Source organism: Colossoma macropomum, unplaced genomic scaffold, assembly GCF_904425465.1.
Source record: "Colossoma macropomum unplaced genomic scaffold, Colossoma_macropomum, whole genome shotgun sequence".
NCBI classification, from domain to species: domain Eukaryota; kingdom Metazoa; phylum Chordata; class Actinopteri; order Characiformes; family Serrasalmidae; genus Colossoma; species Colossoma macropomum.
In genome coordinates, this window is record NW_023494796.1 from 16,632,814 (window position 1) to 16,653,096 (window position 20,283).

At 37.2% G+C, this 20,283-nt stretch overlaps 1 pseudogene; it reads right to left on the reverse strand.

Moving 5' to 3' along the window:
* Positions 1 to 1,369: 1,369 nt before the first annotated feature.
* Positions 1,370 to 5,477, reverse strand: LOC118816814 (annotated as a pseudogene).
* Positions 5,478 to 20,283: the final 14,806 nt, after the last annotated feature.

The following is a 20,283-nucleotide window of genomic DNA, read 5'->3' on the forward strand; positions in this document are numbered from 1 at the left end:
TCCATATATAAATAACAAAATGTTTTCTGTCGTTATAGTGGGGTCACTGTGGAATTCAGCTATAGATGCCTTCAGTAAATCACATACTATTATATTTCATAATTTTAATAACTCATCTGAGCCACAATGACACTTAAGCTGTATAAAAAATGCTGCACATTTTTGTCAGTAAAACACTCTAAGAAGCCTGCAGCACAGACAGTGAGGAATTTTAAGGCTTTTTAAGGCTCTATAATAGCATAATATTATAACAGTAAAGTTAAATAAAACATATTATGTGTACATATTATTTAATATTATTTGCTACCTTATTCTGATACTGTTTCCCGGCTGTAGATGGGGATCAGAGGAACTTTCTTTACTTCTAAACGTTCCAGTGCTGGTGCTAGCCCGCCTAGGGTAAAACCCAGTTACTTTAGCTTAGCTGTTTTACTGCAATGAGTCACAATAAAGTAGGCTTAAGCTCATCGCAACCAAAGAACTTCGCCAATTATTTTTCGGTCCCATGCCCTCAAACTTAACGTATAGTAAATAGATGGGAGAGAAATGTGGGACAGATTAAGCTAGCAACACAGTCCCTACAAGTCCTCTGTAGCTCTCTGTCATGGGTATTATCTGCTTTTAAGCATCGCCATTGGGTTACTTGTCAATCATCGACCATATCTGATTACATCACCCTATCATCCAGGCCTGCTGTGAATACTGAGAGCTGCAATCCCCATTTTATTCATTCTACACCGACCAGCCATTTCATTAAATATGCCTACTTGCATCTACACTCACTGTCAATTTATCCGCTCCACTTTCTATATGGAAGCACTCTGTAATTTAGAACTACAATTACAGACGATCTGCATTCTTTATTAGCCCCCTTTATTAACCAAAAACATCCAGCCAACAGCGTCCTGTGGGCAGCTTCCTGTGACCACTGATGAAGGACTAGAGGATGACCAACACAAACTGTGCAGCAGCAGATGAGCTATTGTCTCTGATTTTACATCTACAAGGTGGACCAACAAGGTAGTAGTGTCTAATAGAGTGGACAGTGTTTAAAAACCCCAGCAGCACTGCTGTGTCTGATCCACTCACACCAGCCCAACACACACTGACATGTCACCACCACATGAGTGTCACTGCAGTGCTGAGAATGATCCACCACCCAAATAATACCTGCTCTGTAGGGGGCCCTGACCATTGAAGAACAGGGTAACAAAGTATGCAGAGAAACAGATGGACTACAGTCTGTAATTGCAGAACTACACAGTGCTTCTATATAGTAAGTGGAGCTGATTAAATGGAAAAAAGAGTGCAGACACTGTAGAGTACAGAGAGATGTACTTAATGAAGTGGTTGGGTGGTGTATTTTCAACTATAACACAATTATTTACCTTTGGATAAATTCCAGAGTGGACAAGGCCTCTTCGTGGTATTCCAGGTTGAAAGAATGAGGCAAACAAAGCCAGGCCTGCCGCAAAGTTGGGATGTGAAGACAAGACCACCTGACCTTCTATACTCATCATCCACTTCACTGAAGTCAGCATATCACCTGAAATCAATAAAAAATCATGGATATAAATATATTTACTGGATCGAACAAAGTTTAAAAAACACAAAACTACACTGGTGCGCTACCTTGAACAATCAATCTTGGGGAATCTGGTAAAGAAACTGATCTCTCCACATCTGCTGGAGTAGCTGTGGCCTGAAACACAGGATACATATAGACTAACAATACTGACACAATTTGAGATTCACTCTGAAATAAATAACACCACAGGTCTCAGAACTGACATTGTAAACAGAGATTATTATTTATATTATACCCTAACATAATTGCAAATCAAATGAACACTTACATCAACTTGTAAAATCAGTGCATCAGACTTCTCTTTGAAGTGTGCCATTAGCAGGAGGACAACACATGGGCCCAGCATGGTCGATCCAATGGCATCAAACCTTGACAAGATTTGCTTAACTTCTCCATTTGTTGGCTTTTGCCAGAAAAACTGCACAATCATCTTTCCTCCTTGTCCTCAATTGCTTCATCCATTTTTTCGAGGATGGAGATGTCTGTAAGTAGCTTGAAGTGATTGTAAAGTTCCTTTGGTGTGAAGAGATAAGGCCAGCCCCTTCTCAGCTCCACTACTGATGGTGCTGGGCTTGCATTGATGGATTTACGCTGCAGGTAGTATGTTGCCTCCATGAGCTGCGTGAGGTGCCCTCTGTCTGCTCCTGCCAGACCCTCGCGAGCATAAAGCTCTTTCATTTCCTTTTGCTTCTCTTCTAGACTGGCTTCAGTTACCCCTTGAGGACAATCAGGTTGCCATCTAACACACCCATACTGGTCTGACGGCCCTCTTGCACTGCTTTTAGCAGATGAACTGGAGACGCCTTTGACCCTTCTGTGTCTTGCTACCATACTGTCATGGTTGAGGTGTTCAACACGAGTTTTCAGCTGGTTTACAAGAGAGGCATGACCACTCCCAATTCTGGTGCCATCCTTCAGAATGTCTGCAAAGCTTTTTGGATACTGCTTTACAATCATCTTGGCAATAGTAAGACAATCTGATCTTTTTGGATTAAGCTCGTGAAGACGCATTTCATCTACAACGATTCAAACCATCTCCCGACGATCTCTAGGAGAAGGGTGCTGCTCTCTGGCTATATGGTTTTTATTCCATGTGGCATCTGGCTCCATGGTACCTTAAAGCTGTCAGGCCAAGCATTGAGGTCTACTGTGCCTTACGTGCTGTTTGTGCTGGCTGGTATTCCAAAAAGATGGACTCCTTGATACGTCTACAGGTGACGAACTGCTGGTCTCTGACTGCAGATCTCTTCAGACACGTTATCTCTGCTGAACACATTACAACAAGAAATATTAGTGACAAGTTGTTTTAGATATGCAAGCAACGGTAGCACTTTACAGATTGGTAATAAGTGGGTAATGTTATGGTAGTATCATGGTAACGAGTTGTATTTATCCATTAATTAAATGTCAATTTCGTAGTTGTTATGAAATAATAAGATAGTAATTGTAGCGGTAACAAGTCAGTAATAAAATGGTAAAATCATGGTAACAAGTTGTACGTACCAAAATATTACTTGCGTACTTTTCAGTTCATGATGAATAATAAGCTGGTGTTTATAGTGATAACAAATTTGCAATAAGATGGTAAAATAAAGCTAACAAGTTGTATTTACCTAAAAATTACATGCTTATTTTCTGGTTGTTAAGGAATAATAGGTGAGTAATTGTAGCAGTAACAAATGAATAATGAGTAAATAACAGTAACAAGTTGTGGTTACCTAAAAATTACATGCACATTTGTTAGTCATTAAAAAATAATAAGTTGAAGTCATTGTAGCGGTGGTCAGTAATAAAATAGTAAAATAATAGTAACAAGTTGTACTTACCTAGAAAATTCATGCAAATTTTCTAGGTCTCAGTAAATAAGAAGTCAGTAACTGTAGTGATGAACAGTTGATAATAAAGTGGAAAAAATAATGGTAACAAACTTTAATTGCCCATCAATCAAAAGAGCAATAATATTAGGGTTATTAGCCCAAAACCAAAGCAGTAGTTTTGCTGAAATTATGTGGTTTTAGTGCTGTAAAATACTAATTCAGTTGTTTCTACTTTGTTTCTTACCTGTTATGCCTTTAAGTGTTCAGGGGCAGTATGATGTTACAGGCTGTAATTACAGTGAAACTAAATGGTATCGGAGCTGTAAAATGCAAACATGCTTCTTTCCATCTTTTTTCCCACTTACCACATCTCACATCATGTAATAACATCAGCTCTGCAAAATAGTCTGGGTAACTGCACTGAAACAATGACTAAATTACTGCATTATAATCTCTCGTGGTTGTTCTATTACTTTTTTATGCAGGTCCACCTATAGACAAGTGTACTTACACAGGAATAGATGAGGTAAATGTACTGAGATTACACAGAATCAAGGCTGGAAAACGCAACATCACGTTCCCTTTGTGTTACCTTTTAACAAAATACTGTTTCTCTATTATAAAGCACAGATCTGACAAAATGCTCAGAAATTAGTTCATTGATGGAAAAAACTCACAACCACACCATGCATATCTTTATACAACCTCTTTATCTTTCCTTGAAGATTTAAAATGGGACACCAGTAAATCAGAAAAAAAGCACTTTTTTCAGTTTTATCTTTGGAATTTGGAAAAAGATATCCAATTTTAACATAATTTTTTGACATAATGACAAAGAAAGGGGGAAATAACAAAAAAAAGGCAATCATCCCATTCAGTAAAATAAGGGCAAACACCCTGTATGGTCAAACAGTCTTTTGGAAAAAAGGGTACAACACCCTTTAAGGCTAAATAAGGGCAAACACCCTGTATAGTCAAACAGTCTCCCTGGAAAAAAGGGCGAACATCCTACACATACCTGGCTAACATTTAACTTTTTGACTTTGTAAGCTACAGGTAGCAATTCTGCGTTAGCTTTCATTTATTTTATTTTTTTCCTTTTAGCCCCAGGCATGGTGGCAACAAACAGACTGGAGATTCAGACTCTGCCAAAATATGACACCAAATTAAGTTAGTTTGTTTATTGGTAAACATATTAGTAAGGTATGTGTTAGCAAGCAACACTGTACTTTCATCAGTTAACGTTACCATATTATGCAAAACCATGCACTCCTCAATCCATATGGGTAATATATGTAATTTTAAAATTCTGTTTTTGGGATGTCATAAAAACCAATACTTTACATATATCTGCCTTCAGCGGCATGCTGAACAGTACCAAATACAGCCTTTTAATCCTAAAGGATAAGAGAGGTTGGAAAATAGTCAAGCTATAATGATTTACAACTCTTGGTACATAAACAAAAAAAAATCATAAATAAATAATTAATAAATATTCTACACTAAAAGTGTAACGTGTACAATGTGGGCAATTTAATGTTACCTAGAGCAACAGAATTCTGTTATAACCATGTCAATATTAACTAGCTAACTATGGAAAAAGCCATAGTACAATTATCATAGGAGCCAAAGTTGCTCACTAGTGGACTAAATGGTTAAATTCAACCGTGCTCAGTCATTTTTGACTTAGCATTAGCACGCAATCCCACGCTAATCATGCAACAATCCTAGCAATTTAGCTAGCTAGCTGAGAATCACTCAAATACTGCCCCCTAGCCTAGCTAACTAGCTAATGTTTTGCTAGCTAGCTGAACTTTAATGTTAAACACTATCATAATAACTGACAGCAAACAAAACATGTACTGCAACTTTAAGATATGCACAATGCAATACACTGCATGTCACTCACTCTTCAAACTCTCTGACATCACCCCATTATCCACGTACCTCGCTAGCTAGGTTGTCAACTTCACTCGCAATTTCTGCTCAAGCAACTTCAATCCGGCACGTGCAGCGCCTCCTCGGGGTCCTCGCTGATGAGCGCAATCGTAAACGCCGTCAAACGCAAACATCCCCGCGGTTGAAAGGTAGCAGCCGATAATAAGATGAAAATATGACTCTTGTAAGAACATTAATGCACAAGGTGGCGAGGGGGAAAAAAGACGTCGTCCACTGGTTGCAGAAAGTAAAACTACTGTCCAAGACGAAGTTGTGTGGATTGTGTGCAAGGCGGATGAAAATGCGGAGAAGCAGCAGCACTAAGGATGGACACAGGTGGTAAGTTTTGCCTATTAACACAAATACATAGGAGAACTAATATTATTAGTGGACGTATGTGTGCACATAGTGGACACATGTATGTTCATGTGTTATAATGTTAGACTTTTAAAGTCAGCAAACAAAAACTAGTTAGGGGCTATCTAACCTATTTAGGTACAAATACTATTAAAAAAGTGATGCATTGAATTTGCTTTGTGCAAATGTAGTCTCACAGAGTTTTATTTAATATTTCAGTATGCACGTCGACGCTTTGGGGCAACTTGGAGAAGACGCGGTTGGGTCTTCAGAATGTTGGAAGTGAAAGGGAGACGCAGAAGGCCAGTCTTAAAGTTTGTCCATCGAAGGAGTGCACAACACCTTATGCCAGTCATCAGAAGACATGTCAGACCAGCCAGCACAATCCTTAGTGACTCATGGCCAGCCTACAGAAGCCTTCAGCAAGAAGGCTTCATCCATTACCAAGTCAACCACCGTAGGTTCTTTGTGCATCCTAGAACTGGTGCTCATACCCGGCACCTTGAAAGAGCATGGAGAACATATAAAAGGGATGTTTACCATTAAAGAGGCAACATTTCTGTTACAACACTGAAGGATAACCTAGCATTCATAGAATGGCACTATTGGTTAGCTCAGAAACATAGGGATGGTGTTCTTGGTCAACTCCTGAAAGATATTAGATGTAAATATAAAATGTGATTCATTTTGGGATGAGAGTGAGAATCCAAACTAATCTGGGTGTTCCATATATATATATATATATATATATATATACACACACATCGATTCTATTACGATTCAGAGGGCTGCGATGCGATTATAAAACGATTATCAATGCATCTCGATGCATCTTTTTTTTCTATGCATGATTTCTATCTGAGGACTTGGTAGTTTTAAAGAAAAGTATTTGTAATGATCCATAATGCATTTATGTCCAATATCTTTTATTAATATCTGATTTTATAACTTTGGTTTTGGTCTCGTGATAGGGAGGGGGTGCGCGAAAGCCCTGTTTCGCAACGACTGAGAACTTGCGTGCAGACTGCAAGATCAAGTCGCTTCTCTTTCTAATTTTCCCGTTCTACCATAAATGGTGCTGCCTTTACATTCGGCGCCTCAGTCAGAATTTAAGGTGGAACGGGAAAGTTCAGCAAGAAGCTGGCGAATGAGAAGCGACTTCAGCCTCGTGAAACAGCCGAACGCTGAGAGACATTTTACAAGAAACTATTCAACTTTTGAGGAAAAGTCTTCTGGCGGAGTTGGAAGAAAATCAGCTATAGCTAAAGCTAAAAGCAGAGCAGAGCAGATTTTTGACATTTGTGAATCGATTCAGAATCGTTCACGTCTGCATCGCGATGCATCTAAGAATCGATTTTTTCCTGCACCCCTAGTATATATATATATATATATATATATATATATATATACATGTATATATATATGTAAATTTATTAATTAATAAAAAATCAAATGGAACTAAATGCATAGCTGCACAGAAAATAAGTGCTTCAAAATTGTGCAGTACATCCCCTAAAGTAATAGATTAGCAACCAAGATGTTTAACTCTTTGAACCCTTGTCTTATTTTTCAGGAATTAATTGTTAGACTAATTATTTAGTATCTACAGTCCTATGAATTATTCTATAACTACTGTAAAATTGATTTTTAAGCTCTGTATTTATGGAGTGAAGAAAAAACATGTATAGTTTAAAAGGTTAAAATATGTTTAGTGACATTTTATTAAGTATTTTTTTTCTGCAATGTGATATTGGAACTGGTGTCCTGTTTTAAATCTTCAAGGAAAGATAAAGAGGTTGTATAAAGATATGCTTGGTGTGGTTGTGAGTTTTTTCCATCAATGAACTAATTTCTGAGCATTTTGTCAGATCTGTGCTTTATAATAGAGTAACAGTATTTTGTTAAAAGGTAACACAAAGAGAACGTGATGTTGCGTTTTCCAGCCTTGATTCTGTGTAATCTCAGTACATTTACCTCATCTATTCCTGTGTAAGTACACTTGTCTATAGGTGGACCTGCATAAAAAAGTAATAGAACAACCACGAGAGATTATAATGCAGTAATTTAGTCATTGTTTCAGTGCAGTTACCCAGACTATTTTGCAGAGTTGATGTTATTACATGATGTGAGATGTAGTAAGTGGGGAAAAAAGATGGAAAGAAGCATGTTTGCATTTTACAGCTCCGATACCTTTTAGTTTCACTGTAATTACAGCCTGTAACATCATACTGCCAATGACCACTTAAAGACATAACAGGTATGAAACAAAGTAGAAACAACTGAATTAGTATTTTACAGCACTAAAACCACATAATTTCAGCAAAACTACTGCTTTGGTTTTGGGCTAATAACCCTAATATTATTGCCCTTTTGATTGATGGGCAATTAAAGTTTGTTACCATTATTTTTCCACTTTATTATCAACTATTCATCACTACAGTTACTGACTTCTTATTTACTGAGAACTAGAAAATTTGCATGAATTTTCTAGGTAAGTACAACTTGTTACTGTTATTTACTCATTTTATTATTAATTTGTTACTGCTACAGTTACTCATCTATTATTCCTTAACAACCAGAAAATAAGCATGTAATTTTTAGGTAAATACAACTTGTTAGCTTTATTTTACCATCTTATTACAAATTTGTTATCATATAAACACCATATAAACACTATAAACGAGTGATAGCTATAAACACCAGCTTATTATTCATTATGAACTGGAAAGTACGCAAGTAATATTTTGTTAAGTACAATTTGTTACCATGATTTTACCATTTTATTACTGACTTGTTACCGCTACAATTACTATCTTTTTATTTCATAACAACTATGAAATTGACATTTAATACAACTTGTTACCATGATACTACCATAACATTACCCACTTATTACCGATCTGTAAAGTGCTACCCAAGCAACTATAGTAACAGCGTTCTACATTAATAAAATTAAACATAAACATTTCATTTTAAAGTCAGTTATACCTTATCTTTAAAAGAAATCAAAAGGCATCTTTTCTGACAAAACTTTTAATCACTTAAACTATTAGGTACATTACCCTCAGTGCTCCAAGCTTGTAGTAGTTTGCGACACTGAATAGGTCTGAGGAGTTCCTGTAGATCCTCCTCTTTGATGAGCTTCAAACCTGACTTGCATCCCACTCCTAAGCTCACCAGTTTGTCCAGTAGGCATGAAAGGGTTTGTTCTGGCAAACTTGGTAGTACTGCCAAGATTGCCTCTCTTATCTTCTCTGCAGTCAAAGACATGATTCTACAAAGAAGGGAAAGAGTGATGGAGAATTATTATTGATAAATCATATACCTTGTACTCTAGTAATGGGTAATAATCAAGAAGATCTTCTTGCTTCATGCAAATTAAAGTAGAGGTCTGTGCTGCTACTTCCAGTGAATAGACACCCAGATCAACCAGCTGAACTGCCTGCCGTCTCTCTACAACAAAATACACTTGAGAATCAAGATGCACCAAGATCAGCCTGATTTCTCCTACTAGCAATCCATCCTCAACCCTTCCAATGACTACATACATCCCCCTTTTGTACTTTGTACCTTTCATAATTATGTCATTAACAGCAATTGTATTGCTGGACACAAAATCAAATGGAGAAACTGCCTTTTTAATATCATAATTGAAGTCACTGGAATAAAATTCAGTTCCCTTGTCAATCTGAATCACAGGAGGAAATATACTGCCAGCACCCAAGTATGCCTGGAGGATTTAATGCCGTTCTGCTAGGGCTGCACATAGGTTGTTAAAATTGTGCAATTTTCGAGCACACTGTTTAAAATAAGTATGCTTGCTTTCGAATCTTAATGTCTACCAACATATAAGAGGCCCAAACTTAATGATGAGTGCAGGGTAGTGACACAGATAGTGGTGTTTTGGCTTAAGGGGATGCTCTGGAAAGGTGTGAGCTCTGAAATCAATATATTCATCAATGAGAACTTTCAAATATGCCACCTGATCTGGAGTAATAACAGGTGCACATATGTAACCCACTATTTGTCGAAAATCTTCTGGATTTTCAATTCTGTCCCCAATTAAGAGAGGTAGTACTCTCAAAAGACACCAGTTTTGCACAGCATTTCCAGACAACTTCTCACTGACTGGGCTAATTTCAGGAGGTTTGTTAGCATCAGCACCAAGATACTTAAACTGACTGATGCATTGGTTTAACTCTGCATAGGTAAAATGCTTTTCCTGAGTTACTAAATGATTAATATACAGAGCTAAGTCAAATAATACGACACCCTCAAAGAGACCATGACCCAGACATGGAGGTAAACCAGGCTGACACACATGAAAATATCTAAGCTGGTTGAAAACTGAATCAAATTTGATGCCAAATGCACTGTCCTTGTCATTCACTTCTCTATCCTGTAGATTCTGTTGACAGGACACTCCTTGTTGTACCAGCTGACGATGGATATGACTGAAACGTTTCTCGGTCAATGTCACAAAATCAGCAAAAATATACACTCTTACTAAAATTTTCCATAAAGCCTCCAATATTGTGAGAGCCCCAGCTATGGCACACAAACCACCCCCCAAAACACAGCCTTCCTTCAGGACAATCCCACTATCCTCCAGCTCCTTAAGATATATCATCAACTGCCTAAAAACTGCTTTTTGTCCGAAATGTTTAAAATCTTGTTCCTTGCACAAAAGCACAAGTTGCATATGGTCAGTATTTGAGTTAAATAAACAGCAAGTACCTTGTGCTTCTTTTTCCCTGAACCCGATGGGTTTACCACCTCAAATGAGTCTTGGTAGAGTATCAGGGCTAAAGATGACCCTTCGGTCTGAAGCAATTCATTCTGCAATACAACTTCTCCATCCCAAATATCTCGCAGAATATCAGGGTTTGTTACATTGGAATGCACATTCTCATACTGTTTCCAGACTGAGTCAGACTCAAATAGGGAAGTAAGGGTTTCTTTTAAAGGGATATACTGGGCAAAACACTCTTTTCCTGATTCATTTAAGCTTAAATATAATGACATTTGTTCAACACAGTCGAAGCTGTTTTTAAACATTGTCTTCCGGCACTGATCTGTTCGTTAAAGCCTATTTCCAGTCTTAAGAAGATCTTCTTTTTCAAGTTCCTTGATTACATTTTTATGGTAGTGTCATCGGTTCCAAGTAATGTCAATTTCTCAGTTAATTTTGCAAATACATGAGACTGTCCACGGTCCTGGATTACTTCAAATCCTTCAATAACTGTCTGAATTACTGATGCAGGTAACAACAACTTTGCTTGAAGCTTCAAATAAAATAGTGTCAAGTTCTTAAATAAGAGAGCTTCATTCACATTAAGCATACCAGGGGAAACATATGATTCACAGTGCTCAGGTTCATCATCACAGATGTATCAAGACTCTGAGTAGGCCTAACAGTTCCACTTGGGTTTACCAGCAGTTGTTCCTGCAGATGTTCAACTCAGCTGTTTTTGTGTGCTCTAGATACATGAGAAGCAAACGTGGATTTTACAGTAAATGTTTTCACACATCCTCTGAAAGGACAAACAGTATTTCTGCCCTGTTTGTAAATGGCCCTTCAAGTGAGAAATGAAATCTTTCAAATATCCACATTCAAAATGACAACCTTCTATATGACAAATTAATTTTGAATCTGTTCATTGAAACTGGGAATGTCTGCTAGATCTTTGATATTCCTTGTGATCCCTATACAAATGACATTTAAAAGCAGTACATTTTCTAAATGAACATGAACAATCTGGGATACCACAAGTAAATGTTCGGTTTGGTGCATTTCTATGCAACTTCATGTGCTGGGTGAAAGCTAGAAGAGTATTACACTCATTGTTACACAACTTGCAAATGTACATTATTGATTTCAAGTTCAAACCTAAACTGAATCTTAAAACCTCAACAAAACAAAATAGCTCATCAAAGTGATGCTGGTTACCTCAGCTGTAGAAAAAACTACAGTCTAAAAAACTTCATTTCATCCTGAAAATAATCCTGCACAAAAAATAGTCTGTGTTGTTAATTAACAGGTAGTTGTCGCCAAATGAATGATTTACTGCGCTGGTTCTGTTAATGTTTGGTTAACGTTTTTAAACGAATAAATCACATAAACGTTACTCTGACTGAACTAATGCTAGCTTGAAATTCGAACATTCCTAGTTAATAGCTAACTAGCTAGCTATATTTTCTCAGTCTGAAATACAATGTTGCCCATATTGGTGGCTTTCTAAGTTAAAGAAAGGATTTTATTTTTGTTTGAATGATCTGAATACCTTACAACGTAAAAGCAATGGTTAGGGTCAACAATCGCTAGTAGCTAACCTAGCTAGGCTACCAGCTCTGCTAAGTAGTAGCTAGCCAACCGTTCGTATCTAGAACTGATCAAACTCAAATTTTAATGTAACGCTGAACGCTGAATTTAGCAATGAATTACTGGAATTCTTCTTCTTTCCGGTGGAAAATCTAACCGCCTGTTTTGACTCATATTTTACTGCTAAATATACAGTTGACAGTTATAGTCAAAAGGTGGCCCAGGATGCATTGCGTTTTACAGTATTACAACACAAAATCATAAAACAGTGGTTTACAATAAGACCTTACTGTAAATATTACAGCAATTGGTTACAGTGTACTAATTATGAATAACAATACTAGTTAAGATTAGTTAATTATGCAGTAAAACCTAATGCATGTGTAACTCTTAATTTTTAATTAGCATAACTAATTATGTTTAAAGCTAATACATGTCTTGTCAATAGATGTTTGCTACTTCTTTAATTAACATAACTAATTATGTTTCATTTTTAAAATAAATAAATAACGTTTTTGGCCTAGTATCTTTTTTTCTAGTAGTAGTGCTTTAGGTTTTAATGACTAATATCATTTTTTTTATGTATTGCTGTGTTTCTTCAGACTCTGTACAGAGTAATATCTCCTATTATAGTGTACAGGACTGTTTATTCTGGTATTTTATGCACTAATGTTTCCTATTCCAGTGCATATGAGTGTTTTGTGAAGTTATAAATGGACTTCTGTCTTCTTTTCTAGTGAATATGAGCATTTATTGATGTCCTCTATGGACTAATATCTCCTATTGTAGAGTATAGAAGTGTTTATTCAGGTTGGTAATGGAGTAATATCCCCTGTGTTGGTGTATAGGAGAGTTCTTGAGGTTTTTTATGGTCTACTATCTTCTATCCTATTGTTTATTGAGGTTTTGTGTGGATTAATCTGTCTTATTCTAGTTTATAGTAGGTTTGATTATGGATGTTTCTAAGTGAATATTTTTTATTCTACTGTTTGATGTTTTGATAACACTTTATTTTGAGTGGTCCTTTGTAGATGATTAAAATCTCTTAACAGATTGTCAGTAACACATCAACAACATATCAGTGAAGTAGCAGTAGTGCTGCATCTCAATACATTGGAGTAAATATCTTGAAGATGTCCTGTTGATACATTACTTACATTAAGTAGATGTGCTGTTAATATGTTACTTCCAGTACTCAAAACCCTCACCTTGGCCCTAATCCTAATTCTAACCCTGGCCTCTCTTGTTGTAGCATACAAACTTTTTTACTTAGGTTGTTTGTGGACTAATCCAGTATGTAGGAATCTTTATTGAGGTTGTTTATGGACTAATATCCTATTTTAGTGCATAAGAGTGATACTGAGTGATTGCTTGTGGAGTAATATCTCATATTCTAGTGAATCTGACTGTTTATTAAGTTTGTTCATGGACTGATATTCTATTGAAGTGTAGACTGTTAAAAATGAAAGTCAGCTTAACCTAAAATTACACAATTTCATCATGATTGTTCTTGTTTCTTAAAAAAATAAAGTTAAACAGAAATAATATTACTGTGGACTCAGCTGTACATCTATTTACCCCTGTGGCGTATGCTATATTTTAGTTTTTGGCTCCTCCCTTGAATAGTTTTTTTTGAGGTCAGTTTTCTTGTGTGGGTGAACAGAGCAGAGCTCTCCAGCCCTCTCCTGCTGTCTCTTATATGCTGTTGTTGTCATTGTTCCCCTAAAGCTCTGCATTAGTGTAAAACTAAATGTACAGGTTGTGCAGCTATACATTGATTTTATAAATAAAGTAGTGTTTTTTATGTGTCTTATTTAATGTCTTTACAGAGTGGCCATGTTTTAAGGTTCTGCTTCAGTTTGAGTCTCTTTCCTTCTCATAGGTGAATGTTCCTCGGTTACATACAGTGAATTGAGTGAAAAGTATGTGGTTTTGCTGTTTATTGATTCCTGTAAATAAGTGGTAAGATAAAACAAGCTATTTACATTTATGATACTTTTAAATTTACATTTTAATAAACATTGGAATAAAAAGGTTTAATTTAAAAATGACAAAATTATTTAAAACTTAGAGTAAATTATTAAATTTTTTTTTTACAACCTACAAGAAATTATACCCTAAGACCTTTTTTTTCATTAACAGCTGAAATGCACTGTTCTTTAATAATAAAATATACCAGACTTCCTTAAAATGTGAACACATCTTTCCAAACTGTAAAAATATAAATTTTTATTATGGTCAGTTCTGCCTGTGCAGCACCCCTCTGGCTCAACTCTGCTATAGGCGAGGATGATGTGTCTTTGTACCAAAGTACCGTGAGACGTCACAGTATGCAAATCAGTCAAACAACATTACCGCCCCCTGATGATGCCACACTCACACCGCACTCATACATATGAAAGCACAGGAGCCTAGAGCGAGGAGATAACCACACTCACGTGCTGAGGTCAATATCCCCAGCACCACCTCACAAGGCTGCGATATGCCAGCTGTCTGTACCAACTGTAAATAACCAAGCTTATTAAGTTAATCCAAGCTTAGTTTGTAATAAAGGTGTTGGACCGATTACATGAGGATTCTTGCAAATCTCCATAAAGCTGCTGGTGTTACATCCGACTCATGTTTCCCTTCACAACTCAAGCCTCAGGCGCACAACCCACTGAACAGAAATCAACAGCAAGCACTGCAAGTACGGAAAACGAAGCGCTTCAGGAAAGGTTAATGTTAAATGGCCGGCTGTGTCAGCCTTTCGTCCGTACAGACTTTCTCAAACTTTTTTCTCATTTTCTGTAGTTCCAGTGTTGCTTGCTGATTGCAGTGTAGATTTCTGTTCAGTGAGTGTGCGCCGAGGGTTCGATTTATGAAGAGAAACATCAATTTGAGGGGGAAACTGAATTGGATGTCATACCGGTAAGTGCCATGAACTGTTTGCAGAACATAAGGATTTAGGGCCACTGCAGCAAACCCTGGCTAACCAGTGATGCAGTCTGAGACCTTGATGTTAAACTAAATGAAACTTAGACAGTCTTCAAAGAAATCCACTTTATTCATTTGGAATTCAGTGCATCTAAGAAATCAGGATGTGAGTTATATCGAATATGGACCTGCTGAACAGATAATTAGAAGCTAGCTGTCACTGTTTTACGGAATGTTCTACCGTTCAGACACCTCTGCCACTCGCTGCTAAACATTTTCTGGCATTATGTTAACTCTTCGGCGGCTTGAGTCAGTGGCTCATACTGTTAAGGCTGAAGACGCACTGCCTGATCAGAAACACCCCATCGAAGATGAGGTAGTAGAGAAAAATCGTCAGCTTTGTAAGAGCTTTCAGTTGCAAAACTGCCATTTGATTCTGTTTCTCTCCATATTTTCTGGTAGATAAGGTATGCTAGCTCTAAAAACACAGCAGTACAGCCCACCTGCTTTCCCTCGCAGCCCCACCTCCAAACCCATAGATCACTGCAGTGCCCCTCCTAGCGTGCATCTTCTGTTTTTGAGCATTTTTCAAAGTTGAGCCAGGTGTGGAGTTGAAAATAGTGGGGTGTAGTTACTCTTTAACAATTTAGGAATTGTAAACATTGGCTATGTTCACATTACAGCTTCATTGCCTAATTCTGATTTTTTGCTCAGATCTGCTCTAACTGACTTGATGTTCACATTCGTGTTTGTAAAATCACCATCGTATCGTATTTTTAGTGTGAATGAACTTGTTCCCCCAAAAGACCTGCATGTGCACATTGATATCAACAATGTTCTTGTATGAACTACAAAAAAGCATTTTTAGAAGTAGAAGCCCAAGTTCGTAGCCTAAGCCTGCATTACAATTTACTCTTGAGGTCGGCAAACAACTTGTCAGCTGTACATGATCAGATTGAGAAGGCAAAAAAGAGAAAAGGCCAGATTGTTATCTTTTGCTGTTTTTGTAGCTGTTGCTGGCACAACTGCACCAAGAAATGTACAGGTTTGGGAGAGCAGACAGCGGGGACCAGGATGTGAACAGGTGAATGGGGATGTGAATGGGAAACAGCTTATAGAGAACTTTCAGATGTCAAGACCTAAATTGGAGTACCTCTGTCAATGCGTTAAAACAAGGATAGCAAGGTGTAGGAAAGATATCACTGTCAAAAAACGTCGGTAGTTGGGATGTATTGGCTTGTGACAGGGTCCACCTACCGCACACCTACCTCTTTTTGATGTTGCAAAGTCTTTGATGTGCTTGATTGATAGCTTTGAGTTAATGCAGTTGTTCATCAAACTACACCAAGGAAGTGACCCCCAGTGAAAAAAAAACATCATTTGATTAGGGATGTCAGAATCACCACAGCTCCATTACTGTTTAATGTTTCCACATTTGATTGTTGTTGGGCATTATTACTGTCACTGTACCTTGCAAGATTTTCATGTATATTTAATTTCTTTATGTCTGTGTAACAGCTTCACATATATTAACATAGGATTGCTACGAAGTGTCCAGAATACTGGGGTCCTGAGAAACTCTTACATATATTGGCAGACAGAAGAAAACCTTTTCCAAATGTAGGTGACATAAAAAGCACACTCCCTGTACTTGCAACTGACCAATTTAGCTGAGAAAATAGGATGTAAATTAAAAAAACTGAAGTGATGTAAATCAGTTAATCATAAAATATTTACAACAGCAGTTACATTGTCCCAAAACTTTCCTGCCATTATTTTCAAATTAATTTGGAATACATTTTAAAATATTCAGGTAAACTGTACTGTTGTCAGATTTGTTGTGCTACTATTTGTTTTCACTTGCATAATGATTCCATAACAGTGATGATATCTGAATACATCATTATCACATAAAGTTTGTCATACATACAGGCTGGTTTATTGCTATTGGATGTGCTTTGTCATTTTATGTCTCTGAAGCCAGTGTGTCAGTCATGCTGCTAGGAAACCCTGTGTATCCACAGCTGGCTACTTAAGGGATATGGTGAAACTGGCAAACTAACAGAAGAACAGTGCTACTTCAGTGAGTGACGCAGCAGGGCACAGACGACTGTAGAGTGCGCCTTCGACAGGCTTAAGGGGAGGTGAAGGTGCCTGGCAAAACGCCTGCATGTGGACATCTCTGCAGTCTCCACTAGTGCCTGCTGCACTCGTCACAACTCGTGTTAGATGCACAAGGAGGACCTTCTCAAGCTGCACCTTGTGTTAACAGAAGAAAGGACGAGACATAGGATGGTGCAGATCCACTGTAAATCAGGCAAGAACGAACACAACAGTTTTACAGGCAGCTCACAAATGGAGTAGACCTGTTGAACCAGTTAGTCGTTATGGAAAAAAACACGTGTTCAATTTTAATCTTACAATCATTTGTTTTCTTTTTTTCATATTCATTTTTCAGTTTGGGTGGAAAAAGAAAAACATAATATGATGTGCAAAAATATATGTAAAAAAATTGTCAGTGCTTTCGCCTTGAGAAAAGTGATGTAAAACATTCAACCTAATACAATAGGTCAAGATAAAATATGCTTGACCCACTAATTCTTATAACAATTATTTTAATTGCACATCTAGTAACCGGTAACATTCAATACTCTTTTCTGCATGTGAATGAACACAGTGTAAAAATGGAAAATCTTCACAGCTGGTGATAAACTAGTGCAGAAACGTGCAGAAATGTAGTAGTAAGGATGGATTGGGTATAATAGTGAGTGATTTAGAAAAGCCTGTTTATCCTCAAGAAAGGACACTGGAACTGGAGGAATCTGAAAGGGTGGCCCAGGGATCAAGTTGTGATAGAAGATAGAAGGTTGTTATAGGTGGAGGCTGAGACTGAATACCGTGAAGTGAGGAGTTTGGACAGAAGCCTGAGAGGGGCGATTTTCTATGTTAGGGCCTGTTTCCACAATGACATAATGACAAGTTTGTGCTCATGCTGTATACTGCATATTGAAGTTGCTTGTAATTTTATGTCTGTATTTAAATAGTAGTCTTCTTTGTGTTTTAGAGTTTTAATTAGCATTTGTGGATGGAGTGCCAAACTGTTTTCATAGACAGTGTTTTTCAGAAGTGTTTCTGAGCCCATGTAGTGATTTCCTCTACAGAATCATGTCTGTTTTTAGTGCAGTGCCACCTGAGGGCCCAGAGATCATGGCCAGCAAATACTGGTTTTCAATCTAAATCAGATTTTTACAGATTCTCTAAATCTTTTAATGATATTATGTACTGTAGATGATGAAAAGCAAAACTTCTTTGCTATTTTATGTTGAGAAACATTATTCTTGAACTGTTGCATTATTTGATCGTGCAGTCTTTCACAGAGTGGTGAACCCCTCCTCATCTTTACTTCTGAAAGACTCATTTCATTTTATACCCAATCATGTTACTGACCTGTTGCCAATTAACCACCAGGTGTTTTTTTGTAGCATTACAACTTTACCACCTTTTGTTGCCCCGTCCCAACTTTTCTGGAACATGTTGCTGACATCAAATTCAAATTGGTCATATATTAAAAAAACATAATAAATAATAATAATAATAATAATAATAATAATTTCTGTTTTATCATTTGATATGTTGTCTTTGGAGCACTTTCAATTAAATATAGGGTTTAAATTATTTGCACATCATTGCATTTTGATTTTATTTACATTTTTCACAACATCCCAACTGTTTTGAAAATTTTCAGTCCAGAAATGCAATGATAATGAATGTCTGTTTAACTGTAGTACCATGTGACTCTACCAGGTGACAAAACCAAGCTGATTTGTTTCAAATAATAACCAACAGAAGGAGAAGTACATATCATATGACATCATTACATTAGTATTTTATTTATTAAAAAGCTTATCAAACCGCGACCCAGAAGGATCAGCGGTTTAGATGATGTATGTAAAATGCTTATCAATTATTCCAGTAATACAGGAGTCATACGTCACTCCAAAAACAAACAAAAAACACAAATAAAGCAAAGCATTGCAATGGTATAATGAATCCAATACATGCATACAATTGTACTAAATATACTAACTCAGGGCTAAAGATGAGAAAGATGCCCTGCAGTGTTTTACACTTGCCAGTAGACTCAATTAAATGTTTTAAAGTACAGATACATTGCTGGTTTCAGACACTTACAAAGGCTCTCTAAATATATATTTTTTATTGCGAAATCAGGCATTTGAAACTGAAGGGCTGCAGGGATGCAAGAACTGTGTGATCACGACACATCTGAAAATCTGCTCCATCACTCTTTTACACCCTTTTCTCACAGATCCACCTTCTTTCATCAGCGCATCGCCTGTCGTTCCATCTTTTATCATCTGAGTAAAACTCAACACAGTCTTCATCATTCGGTTCTCCACCACTCCAGTACCTAAAAACCAGAGAATCACAGTGAGTCTCTGATCAGTAAGTTAGTCCTCATTTCCATACTTTTAGCTCATCCCTCTGGTCTAATACAGACCTCTTTGAACTCAGAATCCTGAAGAGAAAAAAAAAATCACACTTTTTACTCTGAAACAGTTTTTGCCTGTCTGAGAGAGGAAGAAAAATAAACACTGTGTATGACAGGTTGTCATTGTACAAGCTCTAGAGTCACTGCTGCATCACTTATGTCACACAGAGGTAGTCAGTGTGGAAAAAATGTCTCTCTGGCTCACACAATCAGGGTGATCACAAAAAAGCATGGAACAGTTGAACATTGGCCAGGAAGAGAATGCATGAGTATACTGCTCCCAAGTACAGTGAAGAGGATGGTCAAACAGTGAAAGAGAAACTACACAGTTTAGTTAAATCTTGTTTTCAAATTTCAAAATTCACTGCTTAATACAACCTCTATCTTTCTGCCAAACTTCTATAAAATAAGACCCTCCTAAAAGCAAGCCATAAAAGGCAGCACCTGAACTTTGCAAAAAGTCATTGGAACTGGAATCGCAAGACCAGATGAGCCAAAACTTTTAGTAATGCATAACATTGTGTCGTTTGGCAAAAGAATGGACTGTACACTGTCAGAAAAAAAGGCATGAAACTGTCTCTGGGGGTCTCAGTTTGCTTCCAAATAAACCCTGGTTTATTTCACTGCTGGTCAGGAAAATCAGCATCAGAGCACGCTTGTCCCTTCTTCTAACAGCGGACACTCATATCGTTCCTGCAGCATGAGCTGCTGCTAATATCAATAGACAAGCAATGAAATAGTACAGAAACAATGCCTTTAATTTTAGCAAATGGATCAATTTGAACACAGGTTTAAGGGAATAAACTCATTTTCTTACTCAGTGGTCAACGCTGAG